Here is a 7,210-nt window from a genome sequence, read left to right as displayed (position 1 = left end):
TAAACCAGATAGAGTGCTATGCCCACTGATGTGCTACGGTTTTCTACCACTTTGCAGATGTTTTGTTGGCACTATAAAACTTTACAGTGTCACAGCAGAATTTTCTTTACTGCTGGTACGTGGTTGGTTGTGGCAGCAAGAGCCAGGTTTGTCTTGAGTGATGTTCATTCTTTCAATGCAGAGACTGTCCAGCCATGTCATTGTACAGGCTATGGGTAACTGCCATGTGGCTTTTCATGTTTTCTCTTTGTCCACCTTCCTATGTGCATGATGTCAGCTTTTGGGTTCCTGATGGGGAACAATTTGATGAAGTTGCATTTCACACCATTGCTAGGTGGGTGTCAGGTGAAATGGTCGTATCCATCCAGTTAATCGACAGTTTCCAGCAGCCCGAGACTGGACGGAAAAGCCTCTGCTACAGGCTGACCTTTCAGTCCTGTGACAAGGCACTGAGCCGCCAGGAGGTGGCAGAGGAACAGCTGCTCTTTCGGAAGGAAATAAGCCAACGCTTGCGTGTAACTCTTCGGTAGACCGTTGAACGGGGTTTCCAGGTGCTCGAGTGGTGTCTGTGCTTGTTGCCGGTCTGGAAAACGTGGCCTACATCTTGTTGGACCTAACACTGTGTGTCGTTGCAGCGCCTCTTACAAAGGTGGTGTGGACTTCAGGTACCTGTACGCATTCTAAATGTGGACATTCCTGTTAATGAAGACCAGGGACCTTCCTGTTCTGCGTGCATGTAGTGAAACCTCATTTTAAAAAGTGGAGCCCTTCTTTTCTAGGGTCCTGTGAGACTGGACTTGATCTCCTTACTGATGTTGATGCACTTTTCCTATTCTTCCTTGTGTTTGCCAGAGCCTTGTACTGCTGGCGATTGTATCGAGTACACTGGGAGAGGGAGGATCTTACTATTTGCAAGGGGTTGTGCACAGTTTGAGCACTGAAAACTCTGTGCGGGTGCTCAGTCCCTATGGGAGGACGGTGTGTGCTGGGCTGGCAGTGCCAGAGTGCAGCCGCTGGTGCCCCAGCCACATGCACCAGCGGACTGTTTTCTGAGTAGCTAGTACAGATGGTAATCATAAATGGTAATTCCATTACTAGATGTCAAAGGGTGCTAACTGATCCTAAAAGATAGCTGTACTAAGGGTAGTGTGCTAACAGCTACAGCAGATGTAACTGCTGGCGGAGAACTCCAGGAACAGGCTGAGTTACTGGAATCTGTAGGATTACCCTGGGGAAAGGTACCAATAGCATGGTGGGTACTAATAGGTCTTTCTTTTAACACGTTAAAAGACTCTGGGACCTGAGGTCATTGCTGACACTATAGCGACTCCCAGATTGCGCTGGGTAATTTATGGCCGCCGCAAACACTAGGCAGTGCTACCAGACAGTTCTGTTAGGCTCTTCTGCCAGTAAGCAAATCTGCAGCTGGAAAATCTACTCCTGAATTGTAACAACGGAGCCCTCCGGAGTCTTTGGGAATGAAACAAACATCTCCCAGTAGTCAGTGCAAGGGACTGGTGTAGCCGGAGGAGGGTCTGTCAGATATTGACCGACCTCGTCAGTTGCCACAACACTGTCGCATCTGCTAGCGGCGCTGCGTCTCAGCGGAGCCGACTCGGCTCCGCCGCAGCCGTCGGAGCCCGCCGCAGCGCGGGGAGCGGGTCCGACCCCGCCATGAGCCGCCGGAGCCCCGCCACGGGCCGGGGCCGAGCAGACGGTCCCGCTGCAGGGCGGGCAAGGAGGCGCGAAGCACGTGCCCTCTTCCCCGGGCGGCGCGCGGGCATCTCGCGGGGCAGGCGGGCTGGCGAGGGCGGGAGGGAGCTGCCGTCGCGCGCGGGCGTCGCCAACGGTCGCGCGCCTGTGTGAGGGGAGAGCGGGCGCCTGAGGGGAAAGGGAGCGGGACCCGCCTGGGGAAGGGGCGGGCGGGGGTCGGCGCCGCCTCCGTGGGGCAGGGTCCGCGATCGCCTCGGGGCGGGCGGGCCGGGGTCGACCATCGCCTTCGGGGGGAAGGGTCCGCGATCGCCTCGGGGCGGGCGGGCGTCCGCGCCTTCGGGGAAGGGTCCGCGATCGCCTCGGGGCGGGAGGGCGGGGAGCGACCGTCGCCTTCGGGAGGGCCTGCGAGCGCCGTGGGGAGGGCTGGGCTCCGGCGCCGTCCCGCGGAGGCGCGGTCAGCCATCGCCGCAGGGGACGCGCAGGGTTCAGCGCCCGCCGGGAGCCCGCCGGGAGCCCGCCGGGAGCGACCAGGAGCCCGGAGCAGCGGAGGCCCCTTCGGCCTCGTCCGTGCAGGGAACACGGGAGCACCAGTTCGGTGAGTAAAGCCGAGCTGCGAGGTTTTCTCGGTGGAGGGGGGAGAGTGGGGCGTAGGGGACAGGGGCGGGAGAACGGGCGGAGGTCGTGTGGTGCTGCGGACAGCTCCCTCCGGCCATCGACGTCCTTCTCGGACCTGACCGCGTCCCCCTGTCGTTGCAGCAGCTGGAGCCGACAGAGGAGATATCCATCGTGCGGCACTGCGAGGCAAGAGCGAGCGAGAAGAGGAGCGGAGCGGCGGAAGCCCGGGAGACTGAAGCAAAGGGAAGAGAAAGGCACTCTGGGCAAAGGGACCTCCCTGTCACCGGGGCTGTGGTTACAAAAAGGCATTGCCAGCGCTTTTGGTGGCTGACCGCCTTTGCTGGGCGACCTCCCTGTAAGCAGGGCTGGGGTCTTTGCCACAATGTTGCCCCGTGGTTAGGCTGCCCAGAGAGAGGGACGACCCTGTAAGGAGGATGAGAGCCACTGTCTCTGCACCTGGGCGGGAAGTGGAGCTCTTGACAGGATGTTGTGCTGCAGCCAGGACGGCCAGCCCGTGACTGGGGTGTAGGTCGGAGCCTCGGGCTCCGTGGGACTTGTTGAGCGTACCGAGCTGAGGGGGACCACCCAGTGAGCAGGGCTGTGCGCATCCTCTGCGCTCAATGGGAGGTGCTGGGAGGGACCCCCTGTAAGCAGGCAGGTGTCCTTGGCTCCAGCCTTTCAGAGGCGCGGGGCTGAGATTTGTGGGGCTGGGCATGCCCTGCCCTGGCCCCCTTTGTCTTTGCTCTCAGCCCCGGGAGCAGCTTGGGAGAAAGAGAACCCCGGGGGAAGGTGGGAGGCTGGGGGGAAACGGCCCCCTCCTGGCATTGGGTCGTGCCTGCAAGCGGGGCCCAGCTCGTGCCTGGGCAGCACCGTGGCGGTCAGAAGGGTGGGTCTAAGGTGGCTGAGCCTGGGGGGGTAGAGGGTAGGAGGGGGGAAGGATGGCTGGGGGTCGGGGCGCTCTGTGGGGACCTCCCTCCGGGGGCTGGTGTCCCTCTCTCCTCCGGGTGGAGGAGCTGGCGCTTGACTGCGCCCTCCTTCCTTGGCAGCGGCTCCTGGAGAAGAAACACAAGGCGTCGCGTGGAACTGCGAGGCAGGAGCGAGTGAGAGGACGGGCGGCAGCTTGAAGAGGGGGAAAGAGAAAGGCGCCCTGGGCAAAGGGGCCTCCCTGTCGCCAGGGCTGTGGCCGCCCGACAGCATTGCCGGCACGTTTGGTGCCCTGGCCGGGTTTGCGCTGGGTGACCTCCCTGTAACCAGGGCTCAGGTCTTTGGCCGTTTGCCATGTTGCCCCATGGTTTGGCTGCCCCTTGGCGTGTTGAGGCCCCTCTGGCCTCCGTGCAGCCCAAGGGGCGGGTCTGTGGCTCCTTTCTCCTGCTCGCAGGTAGGGATGGCTCCCCAGACATTGGCTGCATAGAGCTCGCTCTCTTCTGGAAAGCTCTCTTTTTCCCTGTGTGTGTCTGTGTCCGTGTCTGCGTCCACAGGAGTGAGCGGGCGAGCGAATGAGCTTCTTGTTTAGGCCCCTGTTAAAATGACTGCAGCGTACTTAGCTTGAACTTCCCAGGAGGGAGGGCAGGGCTCTGTGCAGCAACAGGGGGGCCCCCTCTGAGACCGCGAGCGGAGGGGGAGTCCGGGCTTGCCCCTTCTCTCGAAGGACGGAGCGAAGCCGCTGAGCCGTAGTGCGGGCGAGGCGACCCGCCTGTAGTCAGGGCCTGGGTCTCTGCCTGCGCGGCTGCCCGTCCTGCTGGCGACCTGCCAGCGTGACAGCCCTGTACTCGGGGCGTGTGTCACGAGCCGTGGAGCCCTCTGTGCCCAGGAGCGGCCCGAGCTCCCTGTAAGCAGGGCTGTGCGTGCCCCCTGCGCTCGGTGGGAGGTGCTTGGAGGGACCCCCTGTAATCAGGCGGGTATCTCTGGCTCCAGCCTTTCCAGGGCTGAAATTTGGAAGTTGTCTCTTCTTAACACAGAATTGGAATGGCTTCTAAAATTCTAGGGAATGACGCTGAGCCAAGTCCCTCCCCCAGAGCCACAAAAAACATCCCAAAAGCGCCAAGGATGCTCTTGTGCGACTGCGGCCTTGGTGACAGGGAGGTCCCTTTGCCCAGGGTGCCTTTCTCTTTCCCTCTCTTCAACCTGCTGCTCCTCCTTTCACTTGCTCTTGCCTCGTGGTTCCGCACACAATGGATGCCTCTTTTTTCTTTCTTCTCTGGGAGCTGCTGCTAAGGAAAGAGGGCGCAGTCAAGTGGCAGCTCCTCCGCCTGGAGAACAGAGGGACGCCGGCCCCCGGAGGGACCTCCCCGCAGCGCTCCCTGATCCCCGGCCGTCCTTCCCCCCTCCACCCTCTACCCCCCCAGGCTCAGCCGCCTGAGGCCCGCTTTTCTCACCCTGTGGTGCCCAGCAGCTCGAGGCTTAAAGAGCAAAGGCCCCAGCTCTGCTTTAGGGGCGGTGGCCCAGCTGATGGCCAGAAAAGGGCTTCCCAGTGCCAGGGCTGCCTGGGCAGGACCTGGGCCCCGCTTGTGGGCACGTGCCCGGTGCCCGGAACGGGCCCCTTCCCCCTAGCCTCTTGCCTTCCCCCGGGGTTCTCTTTCTCCCGGGCTGCTCCTGGGGCTGAGAGCAGAGGGAAAGGGGAACAGGGCACGGCGGGGCAGGGCGGGCCAGGGCAGGGCAGGGCAGGGCAGGGCAGGGCAGCAGATTTAGGGTGTCAAGCACCACTTGCAGGCCCCAGACACCAGCCACTTTCCAGCCAGCTGCTCTGCGTTGAAGCGGCAGCTTCTCCCAGGCGATGAGGAACCCACCTCAGGAAGTTCTGCCCAAGCCCCCAGAACCTCCCAGGAAAAGCCCTTGCCAAAGTCACCAGCCACCGCTGCCAATTCGCCTGCCTCTAGGGCGGAAAGCGCCCAGCACTCTTGATAGTGCTCAGCTGGCAGCCTGTGTGGGGTGACCGCCCCGTTAGCGGGGTGCGGGTCAGGGTGCCCCTGAATCGGAGAGAAGGAGCCTCCGTGGGCCTTTGGGACCAGGACCACCCGTTAAGTCAGGGCCCGGCCAGTGCCCTGGAGTCCCGGGCGCTTCGCAGTGCAGGCAGCGGCTCGAGCCCCCTGTAAGCAGGGGCGCAGCCTCTTGGGCCGCTGCTTTGTGTGCCCAGCTCGATTTGCCCAGGGTGCCGGGCTCCAGCACCGTCCGGAACTCTGCAAGCGCTAACGGTGGCGCCCGGGGGAGCATCGGAGCCCCAGTTCGGTGAGAAAAGCTGATCTGCGAGGTTTTTTCTTGGGGGGGGGGGGGGGGGGGGTGGGGTAGGTAGGGGACAGGGAATAGGTGTGGGAGGACGGCATTTTGGGGTCATTGATTTTGGGGTGGTTTCCCCGGTTCCAAATGCTTCTTTTTCATCAGCTGCACGGGAGAGGAAGCCGGCGGACCTCAGCCTCTGGAAGAACACGCTTCTCCTCCGTGTCCTGAAGCAGCGTCTGCCGCTGCCCTTTTACCAGTGCTTCACTGCTGGGACACCCAATAAAATGCTTTCTCCAACTGTGTGCTCTCCCTTTCGCTGCTTTCCTGGCCAACTCTGCTTCAGCTGATGTCATTGCACTGCACACGTGATTTTAACCCTCAGCAACCACTAGAATTTTTGCTTCGTGTGTTGATCCTGGCTGGTTCGAAGGGGAATCTCAGGGAGATCAGGTGACGGATTCCAGAGACGAGTTTGGTGGTAGGGCGATGTGCTGTAGGAGTGATTAATGTTGGTTCATCTTTGGACCAAGCTGCAGCTGGCAAGGTGCTCGTTCAGGGCAAGGGGCTGTGAGAGCTGTTGGGCAGAGCTGAGGTTGCACATGTGTGTTGTGCAGTGGCACTGGTGTGCAGAGCGAGTTTGGGCTGGGTTTTTGAGAGTGGCCGAGGCCCTGGCCCTTCCTGACCGTCTCAGCCTCCATCCTTGTGCATCTTGGGGCTGAGGAGGGCCTTCAATAATTGCAGCGTTCCCATTTGCTTCCGAGAAGCACGGCAAGCTTGTGCCCTAGGAAATTCAAAAGAAAGTGTGAGAATTGCAAACTCCTGAGTTGGAGCGCCACTTCCACAGTTAAGGTGTTCTTCAGAGTGGAGTGGGGTAGAGTTGCTCCCTAGTTGGGGGCAAAAGCAGGAAAGGTTCGTTTCAAGAAATGTAGGTTGCTGTTATAAGAAAATATGTAAATGATCAGCATGACTGCCTCACTTCTTAACCTTTGTTTTAATGCCAGTAAACTGGAGACAGACCCTGGCATGTGCCTGAGCTGATGGCCAGGAAATGCAGCACGCCTGTCGGTGGTGTGGAGGAAGTGGAGCAGCAGCAGCTGCCACTGCGACTACGGAGTGTTTTGCTCCCCTCACTCATTTTCTCTTGCGCTTTCGGTAATAAAACTTTCAGCAAGGGTTTGTCCTGCCTGTGCCTGAACAGGAGGGAATGGAGCCCCATCGTGCTTGTCCTCGGCTCTGGAGTTGTGTTGGCAGGTGCGTGCCAGCAAGTGGGAGCGGAGGTGGCTGGGGGTGGTACCTGGACCAGACATGTCACACTTGAAGGGCATCGCTTGGAGAGCGGCAGGGAATCACCAACAATCATATGTCAGACTCTAATACTTATTTCCCCTACAAGACTGCAGATCCTGGCTGGCTTTTTTCCTTTTCCTTCTTTCCCTAAAGCCTTGCAGTTGTAAGTGATGGGCCATTGCCAGGGCACCTCATGTCAAATGCAATGGAGAAGTAGCCTGCGCTTCCACCTGGGTCAGTCTTCCTCCAAGAACTTCTTCAGATGTAGCTAAAAATTCTAGGTCAACACTCAATGACAAATACCCTTCAGAAATGCTGTTTATATCTTGTATCGCAGTAGCGCTAAGGAAACCAGCACCACATTGCATTTGACATTGAC

Source organism: Tauraco erythrolophus, chromosome 26, assembly GCF_009769465.1.
Source record: "Tauraco erythrolophus isolate bTauEry1 chromosome 26, bTauEry1.pri, whole genome shotgun sequence".
In the NCBI taxonomy this organism is placed as follows: Eukaryota; Metazoa; Chordata; class Aves; order Musophagiformes; family Musophagidae; genus Tauraco; species Tauraco erythrolophus.
Note: the sequence above shows the minus strand (reverse complement) of the source record.